General features: G+C 35.0%; 1 protein-coding gene across 1 annotated transcript in view; it reads right to left on the bottom strand.

The window, feature by feature from the left end:
* The window catches only part of fz2 (frizzled 2), a 68,366-nt gene extending 64,632 nt beyond the window's left edge, over positions 1–3,734 (bottom strand). The window contains exon 1 of the mRNA XM_018507285.1: positions 3,281–3,734. The gene's annotated coding sequence lies outside the window, so the exon portion shown is untranslated. The remainder of the gene's footprint in view (positions 1–3,280) is intronic.
* Positions 3,735–16,594: the final 12,860 nt, after the last annotated feature.

Below are 16,594 nucleotides of genomic sequence, written 5' to 3'. Positions count from 1 at the left end.
ATAACAGATATATTTTCGGATCTGTACCTATCAAAATCATTCTTTCCGTCTGTTTTATTATTTTCTTACATTTTTCTTTTTTTACATATTTCTTTTTGTTCTTTAATTTCAAATTTTAAGTATATCTCTAAATTTCTCTCATTTTAAATGCATAAGATATATACACACACGTACACAAAACATGCAGCCGAAAAAGATCTCGTTATAAAAGGGTGTAGCTTGCGAGTAACATGACTTTCGCTCCAACGAAATATTTTCTCGCGGCTATTTGCACGTGTAAAAGCGGATCGGGATGATGAATAAAAAATGAGCGGAAACAAAGGGAAATACTCGACGACGTACTAAAACGATACAGGGATGTCATGAGGAGAGAGCGTCAGGATTTCATCAATAGGGAGTCAAAGTATACAAGACGAACGACATATATCGGACGACAGTCAGCGCGGGTACGAAGCACAAGCGGGGACATTCCCCGACCGACAAATGGCAATTTAACACTGTCGACCGTCTCTCGGTCGATATTCGAGCGACCCTTTGACCGTCGACGTTAATGCACGGCTTGCCCTTTATTTCCTGCTGTCACACCGGCGCGGCGATACGCGGCTCCCCTCGGCATCATCGTGTTGGCTCGCCGGAGCATGCTTTCGAGCAGCGCCCTGGCCGCCCACGCGAGAGCTACGGGATATACACGAAAGAGGGACCACGCCTCCTCCCTCCCGCCTAAAGGATTTAATTACGAATTAATTGTGATGTACCGCGCCGCGGCTAATTCCACCTGGCAATTCCGCCGGTAATTCGAGGAACGCCCCGACCAGCCAATCCTTTTCCTTCCCTTCCAGCGAGATCCTCCCTTCCGTGACGTGTTCACGCGAAATCGCGAGAAAAAATGCCGAGTTTTTTTTTACCTCGCGCGCCTCAAAGTACTTTTCCAGTACCACCTCCGCACTAGTTGCCACCTCTCCGATTTTCACCCGGAGAGTCCAGTTTTTTCAACGAATTCGGCTCTCTGGTAGACGGAAAGAACTTCCGGCTAACTATTCTAAATTTTGATCAATTTTTTTAAACTCATGCGTTCATTTTTCTCTGATTTTGAAAAGAAATTTCTGACCGGGAAGGTCATATCTGGTGGGTTTTTTTTTTTTTTTTTAGAAAGAGTACAAAGCAATACAGAAAAATAACAATTTTAGCAATAATAACACACCTATATAAAAAATATTTTTAATCCGGAGATTGGACCATAGCATTCTTGTATTTTGACGCTTTGAAACCAAATCTGATATCCAAATTGCTCCATCACGTCACAATTGTTTTTTTATCGACAAAAAATAGCTCGATTTTCCTGCATTTTTAACCTACTACTAGTTTGCATATTAACTTTATAAGCTTGCATATTATATCGCTGAATTTACTCGCTCTCTTTTACCTCAGCTTGCATATTAAAAACCAAGTCATAAATGATTTTAAAATTCTGAAAAATCGAATTATTTTTCGTTAATAAAGAGTGTGACGTAATGAAGCAATTTGGACATCAGACTCGGTTATAGAACATTAAATTATACATATGTAAAAATGCCATATTCTATTCTCCGAATCAAACATTGAATTGTGTGCTTGTGTAATCGACCTCCGGCAGAAGGATTGTTGATCTACAGCGAAACACTAGTCAAAAGTTGGCACCGTGTCTAGTACTCAAAGAAATACAATCACCTTGTTTTCCGCGAGAGCGCGAGTTCATTCGCGCGAAGGCAAAGATAAAATCGATCAGCAGAAGTGTATTATCCGGTACATGACACTAATGAATGATCGGAAGCGAAACAAATTTGAATTGTAGATATACAAGTAAGAGATTTTAGATCTTACTGTGCGACGTACGGCAATGTAGACAGAAAGAAATCAGGATATCCTTTATTACTATGATTCGAAGAGTAAGAATAATACAAGCACACAAAATAAAATTTAATGTTTGATCGGGAGATCAGACTATGATATTCTTATGTATTTTGATACTTTCAAACCGAATCAGAAATTACTCTATCACGTTACAATTTTTTTATCGACGAAAAATAATTTGAACCTCTAATATTTTTAGAGCCATTTATGATCTGATATTTTACATGCAAGCTGAGATAAAAGAGAGAAAATAAGTTCAATGATAACAATTTTATATGCAAGCTCATAAAATTAATATACAAGCTAATAACTAAAAATACTGAAAAATTAAGCTATTTTCGACAAAAAAATTGTGATGTGGAAATCGGATTCTATAGTTTTTTATTAGTTATTTTATTTATTATATTTTATTATTTTTTAGAGTGTAATAATATAATATATAAGAATATCATGGTCTTATCTTCGAATTCAAAATTTTTTTTGTGTGTAATTTGCGCGAACAATTCGTGTATTACTAAACTCTTAATACATAATCATTTTTCGGTCTTTTACTACACTCGATAGGTCATTCGTGTACTGAGTTAATTTTCATCACTTTTACAAATATACAAAAATTATTAAATAATTCTTACATATACTTTAACATCTTTAGAAAGTATTTATGTAATTATGTATTTAAAAAATTGTATATAAAGGTGTGTGTGTGTGTGTATGTGTGTGTTGTAACTAATTACTTGGGATTCCTAATATTTCAAAGAAAAGAAATGCGCAGGACACGAATGATTTAATCGTGTGTACTAATTGTAAGAGTTAAATATTCATGATTTGCATGTAACGTTGATTTTAAATAAATCGTAAATAGAGCTGCAAAGGCGTGCAACATCGAGATTGAAATCTCGCTAATCTGATTGAGCCCGATGACTATTTGCACGCGTGTTAATGGACTTTTCTCATTAATCATTTTAATTAACAGCGATTAGATATGGATGGATTATCACTATGTATAACTTACGTTTGTACACTATAACTGCATGTATATTTTTTTATAACAAATGCATATCGTTAATATATGCAACGTGAAGTAAAATCGTCCTCCGTCTGTATCAACTAGCCGATCCTATCAACTTTGTGATACGAAGTTGAAGATAAGACACAGCCATCTCTCCTTGTCAAAACGGAAACGAGAATTTTGTCAAGATGAATATCTATATTCCTCTTAATTGCTGTGGAAGACATTTATCTTCCTTACGAGACAGTCTTGTTTCGAGGTAACGATCGAAGCGCATCTAACAAATCATCCGATGAGATAATTTGTTCGCGTAGCAACTGGTTAATTCCGATAACATGTTATAACGGTTAAATACACCGCGGATTCTACATATCTTCTCACCTGACAGTCGATTCCGATTAGATTACGTCGTGCAACGTTGGCGGCCGAGCTTCTTGGACGCGCGATTCTTCAGCAACGCTTGTTTTCGTCGTTCCGTTTGCACGTATTGTCTACTGATAATGTATCGACGTAGCGTGAAGTTATCACACTGATTATCGGTTCACTATTCAGTTCATTGGCGTCACACGTCGAGCAATCATATGGACGAATGCTTTTTTCTCGTGCATTTTTGCTCTCTTCCAACTCTCTATTCCGCTGCGTTTGTCGCGGCCATCTTCATCGACATCACGGTCCGTGTAACTTCGATACGATTTTCCTCTCAAATAAATTCTGGTCCCGGACCATCATGTTCTATTCATCTTAGTCACTTCTTGATAGAAAATCGCGCTCTTGGCGTCTCTGGATCATTTGCTATTGCCTTAAATTCTTAAATCGTCACGTCACTTCGACGAAGTCACCCGTGCGACTAGACTTATGTATCTCCACTCGATGTTCGGAACGAAGAATACGAAGATAAGAAAGAGCACCGGAAATCGATTTATCTTCTCTCGAATTCTCCAGACGAAGTCATTTTCGATGCGTGTTTGCACCGATTATCTGATGGAATTTGTCGCGGTCGAAAACGGAATGCGGGTCGTACAATGGTTCAAGAGTAGTTTACGTATGCGATCGCGCGCGTCTTCCCACGTGGCGACGTTCTGGTTGACGGTTTCGTAGACTCGCGATAAATGTACGCGCCGCACGGTGAAGCTCGCTTTTATCCAACGCTCGCGTCGCGTCGGCTGCGCGCGTCCGCGTGCCGTCGCTCTTTCTGACTCTTCTCCCCCATTTCGACGCGGGCGGCGTCGCGCCTCTCGCTTATCACTGCGAATTTTCCACCGACCAGCGTTCCGTCGCGAGCGCGTGCGTGCCTCCGTGATTGCGCGACAATGCGACGCTTCGCAATCCGCTAGGAAGATATCGCACATTTTTATATTGCCACCCACGAGATCGCTATAGATATCTTTGTCATGTTCCTGTATTGCTAATGTACCAGGACACTAGTGTACAATTATAACTCATAATTCGCTGATTGAAGATAAGAATAATGTGATTGCTAAAGAGGTAAGTTTAGATAAATTTAAAAAATATTACAATATAGGGTAACTGTCCCTATTAATGTGCCTTTTAACCAATTTGCTTATTACTGAATTAATTATTAAATATTGTAGCTTTAATTTTATCTGCTTGCAATCAATATCAGTTCTTCAATTACTTCTTTTTCTTATAATATTTCTTTAATCTAAAAAATGTTAATACTTTATAATGCTTTTGACAAAAATAGAAAACATGTTTTTGTCCCTATTAGTGAATCTTCTAAGCGGCGATGGTCCTATTAATGTACCCCGAATTTATGTGCCTATCCACATTTGACTCATTTTAACATATAGTTACTAAAACAGGTAATAAATTTAAGCTAATTGTTTATGTTAATATTACATAAATCATTATTTCAATTATATCTATTTCAAAGTACACTTATAACACAATATTCTCAGCTCCAATACAGGGCACATTAATAGGGACAAGCTTAAAATCTTGGGGTACGTATTACTAGATTCATATAAATTCCTTATTTTTTTTTTTAAATATTTAAATTACTCAAAAAATAAAATATTATCTTCCGTATCGTACGCATTAATAATTTAATTTAACAAAAAAAATATTTTTTCTTATCCAACTGACAAGGAAACCATCGGAAATGTCCATCATCGATTTTGATAGTCTTTGTAATGAGCGATTCGTCAAAACTGTCGGAAAGAGATTAAAGTTATTTAAAGTTATTTAAAGAAGAGACAAGATTAACATTCTTATCCAAGTCTGAAACCGTGGAAATGTTAATTAATGGATTTTGATAAGCTTTGGATTTTTTCATAGAACACCAAACAATGTTAAACACTATTTGTTTTAACTGCTTAGCTCAAGGTACAAGAGTTGAAACAACTCAAAAATAATGGATTTTTTTCATTTTAAGCATTTTCGAAAAATGTAAATACAAGATACCATTAAATTTTTGTACAAACGTTATTTCATTTTTTTTTCCTATTATTTTTTTATGTTCTACATTTCTACAACATATTCAAAGTCCATAAAAATCGATAAGAAATTCCGACAGTTCTTTCGTAAACTAATGCTTCCAAAAGTTATTTTAAAAACAGAGTGTCAAAAAAAGGTCTGAGAGTAAATAGTATTTATAAAGAAAAATATCTAATGAACATAAGTCCTAAAACGAATATACATATATGTATCGAATGCAAATACTATTCGTTGAGATATGGATCAGTCTTTATCGAGGAAGTGACTTTACAATCCTTAGTTAGCCTCATTGGTAAATAGAACGTTGATTGTGAACTGGGGATCTTCAACACACTTTCTTAAAAGCTATTGACAGAACTCAAATCTGATCAATTTTGCACCCGAAGATATCCACGCCGATCTCAAGATATTCAGCAAGCTCTTTCAGCGACTTACAGAAATTGGATCATTGAAAGTATTGACATCCCGAATAACAGATCATAGCATATATCGCACAATTCGTACACGGAGAGAATTTTCTCTTAGAATTTAGTCTGAAAATCATGATAATAGTGGGACAACGTAGTATTTCAAAGAATTGTATATGAGTTTCTTTAATTTACTAATATGTGTCATAATAAGATATGTAATATATTTTATTAATTTTACTAAAGGGTATAGTAAAATTTCAACATTTTAAAATATGTTACGCAGTTTATGATTCTTTATTATTTTAAAAGAATAGATGCTAAGTAGTCATGAATATATAAAATAGCTTATACAATTTTTACCATACAGCATGATATTTTTTATCTGATTTAGTCGCTTATAATTTTACCATGTAACATAGTAATTGATCGATTATAATCGATATTTATCGGTTATTTTCGTTATCGAGTGTTCTAGCTACGCTAGAACTTACTCACTTCAAAACATTTTACAATCTGCATTATAATTTTTACTACATCATTTATAAAAAGTCTCTTGTGTATTTCAAAAAATCTATCGTTACTGATAATATTTCTTTATTGTCAAGTTGTCCCAAGCTTATTACCAAACATGATGAAATTTGTAATGAATTTTGCGGTAAAAAATAACGAAAAATTCTCTCCGTGTATGTCTGACATAAAGGAGTGGGTATTGGAAAGAATAAAAGAACATCCAGAAATTATAAAAATAGATATTATAAAAACAGCAGTAACTGAAGACATTAATCATTTTCTTGAACAATTCTTCATCATGTTATATTAGAATTCTATCAACGGTTTCTAAAAAAGTAAAGATTCACAGTTCACAGCCAGCACTTTATTTATTGATGAAGTGGACTAAGAGCTGTAGAATACGTCCTATAGTGATGATAAAAACTGATTCACATCTCACACATAATAGATATATTTTGGAACCTATATCCATTAGATCTTTTTCTCTTGTCTTGATGTATTCTTCCTGCTCTTAAAATATATAATTATTTTTTAAACACTCTTCTGTATAATCGTTCTGTATTTTTCTTTAAACGCTATAGATAACTTATAATCCAGTTGTACGAGAAGATAGAGGAATAAAAATTGCATGCAATCGTATATATTGCCGTTTATAATAGAAGTCGCGTAAGCAGACTCTTATCCTGCTTTGAAGAATCAATCGACCAGACATTCTCGCAAAAACGAGAGCCTATAATTAAGATATTAATAACTTTCGAGTGTAGCCGTTATTTATGTCGATAATCGAGAACCAGTTCACAGAATCTTGGAGTACAGAATGTGACATTGAAAATTCCATTCGAAGATCTTGTATCAAAAACTCAAATTTAAAAATAAAGCGTAATCAACAAAAATTATCTTCTCCAAATAAAATCAGCACATCAAACAAAATATATAGATAATCCAATAGAATAAGTAACCATGAAGAAATCGTAAACCATGTTGAGTTATAGCTTTGCTAATTATTTCGAAAAATCATTCAAATGTCATAACTTTGATTATTATGAATGTAATCAACTTGCAACTCGTCATATTGCTGGGGTTATACTGCGACGACAATATCACTCTTCAGAGACCGGATTGTATCTTTCCAGACGCGAGAGAATTCGATCCGATACAACATTACGCCGGATGATAATGACGCTCGTAATTCTCGACGATAGTGGTCGCTGTCGTGGTCGCAGTCGCCAAACGACGCCTCTCAGAACTGAGACTGCGCAAGTTACGATCCTCGTCACGGATATTTAGCCTTACTTGTAACGGGTATTAACAAATAGTTGACTTGCTGAAACCGGCTCGACAGGTAGTAAAAGTTGAACAGACACATAGCATGCAAAGTTTATTTAAATTGGATTATTCGAAGACCTTAACCACTGGCATCTTTTCGCAAGAAATAACGCGATTATATTGGATGAAGGATTAACTCGTCAATGTTATTACTAGGTTTCTACATCAGTGGAGTTTACACGGAATGTTTGATTGTTTTTTAGCTGATTGGGTAGGTCTGACACAACTTCCTTTTTTATAAAGATTCATATTTATAATAGTATAAATAGTATAAATAAATATAATAATCACTTGTACTCCTTTTCTAATAATCAACAAAAATGTCAAGAATTATTTTAATGAGCCAAAAATTTAATGTAAATGAAATATAAAAAAATTTTTAGCACGAGCTAATGATAGTATAAGTATACGTTAAAGTTTGGAGTATCTTTAAATTTTGAAAAGAAAGTTCAATTACCTTTATTTACTAACACTGTAACATTGTGAAAGTTTATATTGTTTCAATCATAAATTTTATTCAATTACCTTTATTTACTAACACTATAAATATAACATTGTGAAAGTTTATGTTGTTTCAATCATAAATTTTATTCCAATAGCGTACATTAAAAAAAATAAAAGTTTCTTTCAATAAAATAATTACATCTGTGAAGAATCATGTTCTTACCTAAAAATTACAGAATGCTCCAAACTTTTGAATTGCAAACTAATTATAATCTGGATCTTTTCATTGTGCAAAAGAAATGAATAGAGGACGAAATTCGTTGGAGCATTAATTACTGACATCTCTTTCTCGACCGAATCATGCACAGAAGGCGAGATCAGGCGAATACTCATAAAATCAATGAACTCGTTCCGTCCCGGCGAGGAGGCGCCAAGTATCACACGATACTCTTTGCCTTAATGCGGAGCAGCGCTCCTTTATCATACAGACTTTTCTCCTTTCCTTCGTTCGCGCTTCGCATACAAGGATTACGCGTCACGGTGCGTCTTGCCGATGTGTTTCAGCTCTTCTTCATCCGTCTCTTCTGCCAAAAAAGAGAGAAAAAAAAGGGAATTACGAAAAAAGAGAAAAAGAGTAAGAGCATGAGTAGCTCGAAGGTAATCAAAGGGATGGGCGCGCGCGCGCGTTCGCGAGTGTTTGCGCCCCTTCGGCTGCCTCTCGAAACGCATACGCACGGGAGCGTTGCCGAACAATCGTTTTGGTGGCTTTGAAGTTTTCCGCCGCGCAGCTCCGTTGGCTCTCTTGAAATTCGTATGCATTGCGTTCATAGCGAGAAAGAACGCTGATGACAACAGGGGAGATAGGTCCTGGCACTCTGCTACTCACGTATGTACCCACATCCGTCTTCCCTTACTTTTCCCGTCTACTTGTCCTTCCTTCGAGTACAAGAGATACAGCGATAACGTCGTCGAATATGCTGCTGACGAAACGAGATTCAGATAGGGAATCCTGAAGAGGCTAATTACGGTATTTTTTTCTTGAAGTTTCCATTCGTACGATGGTCATCGTAGTCAGATGATGGTACCTACTTTGACTTTTCCCTTTGTACGCGCGGCAATGCACGCTAAAGAGAGAGTCAAGAGGCGACGAAGCTTTGACAATGTGCGCACTCTTTCTCATTCTCGTCTCTAGTTTTTTTTCATATCGCGCGTCTAATCAACTGAAAGAAAGTTCTTCCTGTTCATGCCTTTTCGATTGTCTCTATCGTTCTCTTTTGCGGATCTTCCGTTTTCAATAATTCTCCGCTGTTGAATGTTCTTTTACTCTTTCTCTTTCTCTCTCTGCTCCAGATTCCTCGCTCTCATTCGCAATTTCTCCATATTCTTTGTCTTTTTTTCTCTTTGTCTTCTTATGTCAGAAAGCGAGTTTTGCTTCCGATGCCATGTATGTAGAATAGTTCATGAAAGTGCCCACTTATTGTCCCCTAGTTTGAGTTAAGTACAGCTTTGATGACGACGAGGTAATTAGTTCGTATTATACTTTGTGACATCGTACAGAATGGCCGGTCAGAGAGCGAAAGAGAAAAAGCCTTTCTCTCTTTCCGCCTCTCAACGTTACCCTCGTCCGTAGTTTTTTTTTCTTTTTTCGAATCCTATCACGAATTTGGCTGCGCTCTTCATTTACTCGATGACAACTCTCATATACATATACACTGAACGTAATCCACTTTACTCTTTTCTTTCTTCTTCTTTTTCCATCTACTCATCGTTTGCACGATAATTTTCATACAAATGGATGAGTAAAACGAAAAGTAACGATCACTCGGCCGAAAAGTCTTTGTTGCTGACGAATGATGGTCGAGTGAGCCGCATAAAGTTTGCTCGTGTACACAGGAACAAAAGAAAAAAAATCACGATGAAACCTTAATGAGTGCGTTTGTTTTTTTTTATGAATTCGTAATTCTCAAGCATTGCGATGGTAAGAGGAAAAGGTTTCTCGATCTCATCGAGGCCATCACGAAGAGAAACCCGATCCTCAAAGACAACGCGCACGACTCTTGTTCGCGCATCGACGAGCGCGCAGAAATAATTTTGTTTTCCTCAAAGACGTCACGCGGCCTAATTTTCCGACAGAAGGAGCATCCTTGCTTTGATGCGTTGGGACTCCAACTTTCGCTAAAGCTTTCCCTCTTTCCCTCTTTATTCGCATCGTTACCATTCGTTAAGTTTGCCTGGTGGATTTCTTCTTAGAAGAAGACCCGGAGAGATTGCGTTGATGAATCGCGACAGTGATTTCCGCACTGTAAATCACGCTGTAGCGCTGAAGAGAGCTTATTTGTGACAAAGAGAAGAGTCTTGTTTTATGTTACACATATGAATTCATTTATCTCTCCATCATACTTAATCAGAAGGGAAAAAGTTAAAAAAAAAGCTAAGATAGAAAATGGGTCGACAGTAATGATGACTGAAACGAATCGAAGTTGAGTCTGCTCGAAGGAAGACAAATATTCTCTCGAGGTTTTTGTGGGTGCAAGCGTCAAAGAGACTCTACGTTGCTGCTTTCTCATAACTGTCCGCCTGGAAGACAAGTGTAGATAGATAGATGAAAAAAAGACTGACTGAGTAGAAACAACTGTAGATAACGTTACGCTGATGATTCTTTAAAAATGATATGTAACTTCATCATAGCTGTACCACGATTCTTATATTACAATTTCCGACTGGCAGGTTTATGTAATTTTTTTCATTTTATATATGAAAAGATTTTGTTGAAATATCTAAAAATTTAGCTAGAGGAAGATCCTAAAATAATTTTGTTGGAGCGTCAAAAATATACTGTTCAATTCATATCCGAAATTATAACCGATAGAGTTATTTTTAATCATTTCTATATGTCGCTATTGATCCTACTCAATATGTTGTTAATTTAACTAAGACAATGAAGTTAAACAATTTAACTCAAGAAAAGATATTAAATTTGACTCAAATTTAGTTACTTTCTAAACGGATATACTAATATAGACATTTATTTGAAACTAAAAAAGAGAAATGGATTGATTTACATTTTGATATAGATCGAAATTTATAATATTATTTAACTCAAGGAATTGAGTTATTATTGCTCCTTTGATATCTAACAGTGTAATTATGTAGGAAGCTCGAGATGGTTGCTAGAATGTCAAAACTTTTTGCAGCATTACTTATCATGCTTGAATTTCCTATGTAACTATTTTGATGGTTCAACCAAATTATTTTCAAATCTGTCTTTAACTAAATTTTGTAGATATTTCAACAAAAGATTCTTTCCATGTTAAGCATTCGCAAACAACACTTGAAACTGCATGGGAACGAATTTATCCATGAGCTATTTTGTAGCCATCGTCAAGTTAGCGAGGCGGGCGTTGCGAATGCATGTGAGTGTAATTACACTGAAAAAAAATATAGTCAATTTTAATAAATATTTAGTTGAATACATGCCGACTAAATATTTATTACATATAAAGATATATTTATTTGATACAAGAAATGTTAATTTGATTTAACAATTATTTTTGTTACTAAACAAATATTTATTTACTGTAAGTAAATATTTAGTTGGCAGTATTGAACTAAATATTTATTAAAATTGACTATATTTTTTTCTCAGTGTAGAAACGCAATGTGTTTCTCTGGTGTGAGCAAGAGCATCTACTTAGACTCGGGTTTTACACGATATGTAAGGGCTTGGTACGGTCCCCTCTTGCTTCGTTTCGTTTCTATACTTCTCTCATACACGACGCGATGCGACGCGACGCGGTGCGGCGCGGAGTGACGTCGATGAATTCTTTGATCCACTGTAATTAGTTGGTAGCGAGTAATGCAACCGTCCGCCGCGTTACCGTCACGGCGTAAATAACAGCAGCTACTATCGGTAGTAGCAAGGCAAGATACGGCAAAGGGGTTGACGGCTCATGGAAGAAGGGTAGCGAAAATGTTTTAATGGCGATCAAAGTAGTCCGACGACTATGCTCTATGCTGAGGACTTCTGCCAGAGACGTGCAAAAAAAATTAGCCGCTCGTGTGCAATTTTGCCGCTCCAGAAATGTGTATATATGTATAATTATTTAGAGGAATTGATTTTAAAAAAAGAGACAAGAAAGGAATCATGCTCTAGCATATCTATACTGTTAGAAATGATCTTAAATTTCATTAACTTTTAATGTACATTGGTGAATGAAGTTTAATTTCTCTGTAACTGAAAGGACTATTAATGCACATGTTAATGAGATTTAAGTTTAAAGTAACTGAAAAATTAAGTATAATAAAATTTGATATACTTTTCATTTACGGATATAAATGACATTTAATTAATCGTAATTGAAATAACTATTAATAAAATTTAATGTACTTTTACATTTACGAATACTAATAATTTAAGCCTAATACTATTAACGCTTAACGTTTAATACGTTTACGTTTCTTACATGTCATTAACGTAAATTACTTTTCAGTTACAGATCTCGTACTTTTTATTAACGTGTAAATTAATTTCTATAATAATGTGTTCATTAATTTCAATACACACGTTCATCACATTTAAGACTACTGTAATTTAGTTTTTATTTACATCATTCATTACATTTAATTTCGTGTATAACCACATGCTTCCTTTACATGTTAATTAAAATTTATTGAGAAATTTCTAACAGTGTATATGAATTCGTATCTAGGGTAATTCCGGTATATACGCCGCACCTATCAAAAACTTAATTTATTAAGTATTATTTACTATGTTTAAAATAAACGAATTATATCAGTAAAAACTTTGTACTGTCTACTATTATGAAAAAAATATTAGAAATCCGAAATATTTAGTTTTCGTATTAAAAAATAAACTTTTTGAAATCTTGCATTTTTGTTATATATAGATAATGGGTGGGATATATGGCAAAAATGCAAGGGTATCAACAAACCAAACAAAGAATACGAAAGCAAAGCACTTGTATTTTTCTATACAACATGCTTTACTATTCCTCTACACGTATGTATCACGAAATAACCATTAGGTCTTTTACACGCCTTACAATAATTATGTAATTTTATGTAGATTATAATTTATGATGATGCTACTTGTTACACACACAGTGACAAATCGATTCAACTCACAATAATTTCTTTAATATTAACAGTAAGAAGCTGAAATTATAACTGAATCTATAATATCCATTTCTATCTCTATCAACATGATCTTCTTCTATTGGTTGTTTTTATCAATATTGATTAACTTTAATCTTTCACGTCCATTTCTACTAATGTAGCCTTATCTCACAAGGAGAGACTACACTCTGGTCTTCACCGATTTTGATCAAACTTGCAGCAACGTTAGAGGAGTCTACCAAATGAACACCTGTAAAGCCATTCCCGCTAATGAGGTTTAGAAGCTGAGTAAAACGAACATTTAAAAATATACCAAAAAATCTGAAAACAATCTAATATCTCGGAAAGTATGCATTTTTGAGAAAAATGTCTTAGACAAAAATTGTAAGGTTTAATAAGATGTATTTACTGGTTTTATTGGTTTGACCTTGGGAAGCATCGTCAACCTTGACTTGACCTTAATGATGCCACCCAAGGTCAAACCAATAAAACCAGTAAATACATCTTATTAAATTCTACCATTTTTGTCTAATGCCCAATTTCTTCACCTAGAGATAACTTTATCCAAGAGATCTCCCAGAATAGAATGGAAATATCTCCTGGATAAGGTTATCCGCAACTTATCTGAAAGTGAAGAAATTGGGCATAAGACATTTTTCTCAAAAATGTTTACTTTTCGAGATATTAGTTACTGTTTTCAGATTTTTTGGTATATTACTATATATGGTATAATACACTATTTTTAAATGCTCATTACTCAGCTTTTAATTAAGCCCCATTAGCGGGACCGGCTTTACAGGTGTTCATTTGGTAGACTCCTCTAACATTGCTGCAAGTTTGATCAAAATCGGTGAAGAACAGAGCGTAACCTCTCCTTGTCAGTTTAACGTGCTTCTTATCTTTTTCTAATTTTAAGAACTCTAATTTTTCTAATTCTGAGTTAAACCGAGATTAAAATTAAATACATTGATAGAAATGGACTTAAAGAAATTAAAGTTAAAAAATCTGTATTGATGGAAATGAATAATAGAAAAAAATAATTTTAATAAAATCGCTGCTAATATTCAAGAAACTGCAATTTGTCCAAGTACCTATAATTTAATGAATTTCGACTTCGGCCACTTCTGACTTTGGCCGCCTACTTGCCATACACGCTTACAAGGCATGCCCTAGGCTGCTACATTGAGAAAATACTTCTAAAAGAAAGGATCCCTTAAGTCCAACCACACTATTTTTTACCCCTTCCCCTGCAACACTATTATCATTGACGAACAATATAGCGGACGAACACCGCATTGCTATGTATTTCGTTGTTGAATAGATTCCTCATGTAAAGAATTAGGTTCATGAATGTTATTCATTAATTAAATATATGTATTTCGATATATTGGATTATTATACATATATATAGCAAATCTGATTTTGCGTCCTTAATGATGTATGTATATTATAATAATTATTACGTTATTAATGAAATATGAAACTAACATTATTAATTATTAACAATCTCAATCGTGCTTTTCCACCTGAATAAATTTGCAGCTCCCTACAAAATTCACAGATATTTAACATGAAAAGAAAATAAGAGTTCAGAATTTAGAATATGAAAAAATAATATTCTTGAGCGTAATACGCGTCAGTGGCAAAGCGCGCTTGTGAGGCGCTTGTTGAGAGCAGCACTTTGCGCTCTTAAAGTACCGTCATCGTTCTTGTCATCGCCGCGATGCAAGCATTCTGTGATGCTGGTGGATTACGAAGATTCAAGCGTCTCGAGAGCAGGAATTTAATGCATCCGTGTAGAATCCGAGTGCGAATAATTCAAACGCCATTCGAATTTCTAGAAATCAATTCTGAAAATTTTTGGTTTTATACGCATAACTCGCGGTCCACTTTCAAATAATCAGCATTGTTACTCGTATAAATAGAATCTACAAATGGTAAGTATATGCATCTTCTTATAACGTGACATTTTATGATGCCGAAAACATTTCTATAACACATATCCCATTCATGTAATTAAATCTTATTGTCGTCGTTCATTTGACAGAAGCATTAAAACGTTTAAAAATACGCAAAATGAATTGTGATTCTATGACATACATCAATCTTTAAATGATAATACACTGTTTGATAAAAAAAAACACTTTTTTCTTAGTGTTTAAATATTTCAATGTAAATTTATATTTATATACATATCCAATTTTGCAAACCATGTGCCGAAATATTTTTTAGTCTTGAAACACAGTCGTGAACAAAACTAGAGTAGTAATAATTGACCATCAATTTAATATGTGATATTATTCCTCTAAAAAAATTTCGGCTCGTGATTTGCAGAATTGGATACGTATCTATATAAATTACACTGAAATATTTAAGCATTGAAATCCGCTTTAACCGAAAATAGGATTGTTTTCTTTTAATCAATCGATTTATTCTCGTCGATCCAACTTCAAGTTATTATAAGTTCTCATACTTTTGCGCAAAACCTTGCAAACTAATTATTAATGTGTAGACTAATTTTAAGTTATACCTATACTATTCTCATGTATACTAAATACGAGCATGTTATTATAATCTTACTATTATTCTATTTTTCCATTCCAATTGGAAGTACGATAATCCTAATGCAAGGCACGTACTTATAAGTGGCTCAGTGCCAATACAATTCCAACTTTGATTCACTACGCCGTCATGTTTCCTAGTCTCTATTCCTTGTTCGACGATTATGACGAGGTTACATCCCTGTGCGAGCGAAGCGATCAGGCCGCTATAAACGGCTTTCCCTCTTGACGCACCGAAAAGCGATGTAACCGCGATCGATTCGTTACAGCGAGCGGCCGCGCCATGCCGCCATGAATTCCGACGAAGTTCCCAAGGTCCAACCCCAGGCCCTATGTCGCATTAATGCATCGAAACGTAGTTACAGTTTCGTAACTCTATTTTGAGGGACGCGTACGGTAACGTTGCGCACCCCCGATTTTCGTAATATTCCGCGGTGCGCAGATAACTACGAGAGCCTGGCCGGCTAGCTCGACGATGATGGGGAACGTCGACGTTCGTCGACGTCGGCGTCGACGCGAAATCGAATGTGAAGTGCGTCTGGTCGTTTCGCATAACGGGAAAATCATGATTCCCATCCCTCTCTTCATTCTATACTCTGTCTCTCGCTTCGACATCGAGGGCTTTCTGTTCTAGCTCACTTCAAGTCGGCTTAATTAAGCCTATTGTGAATGGGCAGCTATTTTAAATATTGATAAACAATGACGCGGGAAGTACTTTAGTGCGAAAAAATCGCGAAGCATGTGATTAGTTTGGACAGATATACACGTTTATTTTTCGTATATACATTACGTACATTATATATAACTGATGAACGATTATAGTAAGTTAATAGCTATAAGGTTTGAAAGGT

Source organism: Trachymyrmex cornetzi, unplaced genomic scaffold (genome assembly GCF_001594075.2).
Source record: "Trachymyrmex cornetzi isolate Tcor2-1 unplaced genomic scaffold, Tcor1.1 scaffold230, whole genome shotgun sequence".
In the NCBI taxonomy this organism is placed as follows: domain Eukaryota; kingdom Metazoa; phylum Arthropoda; class Insecta; order Hymenoptera; family Formicidae; genus Trachymyrmex; species Trachymyrmex cornetzi.
Note: the sequence above shows the minus strand (reverse complement) of the source record. Positions and strands in the feature narration are given on the sequence as shown.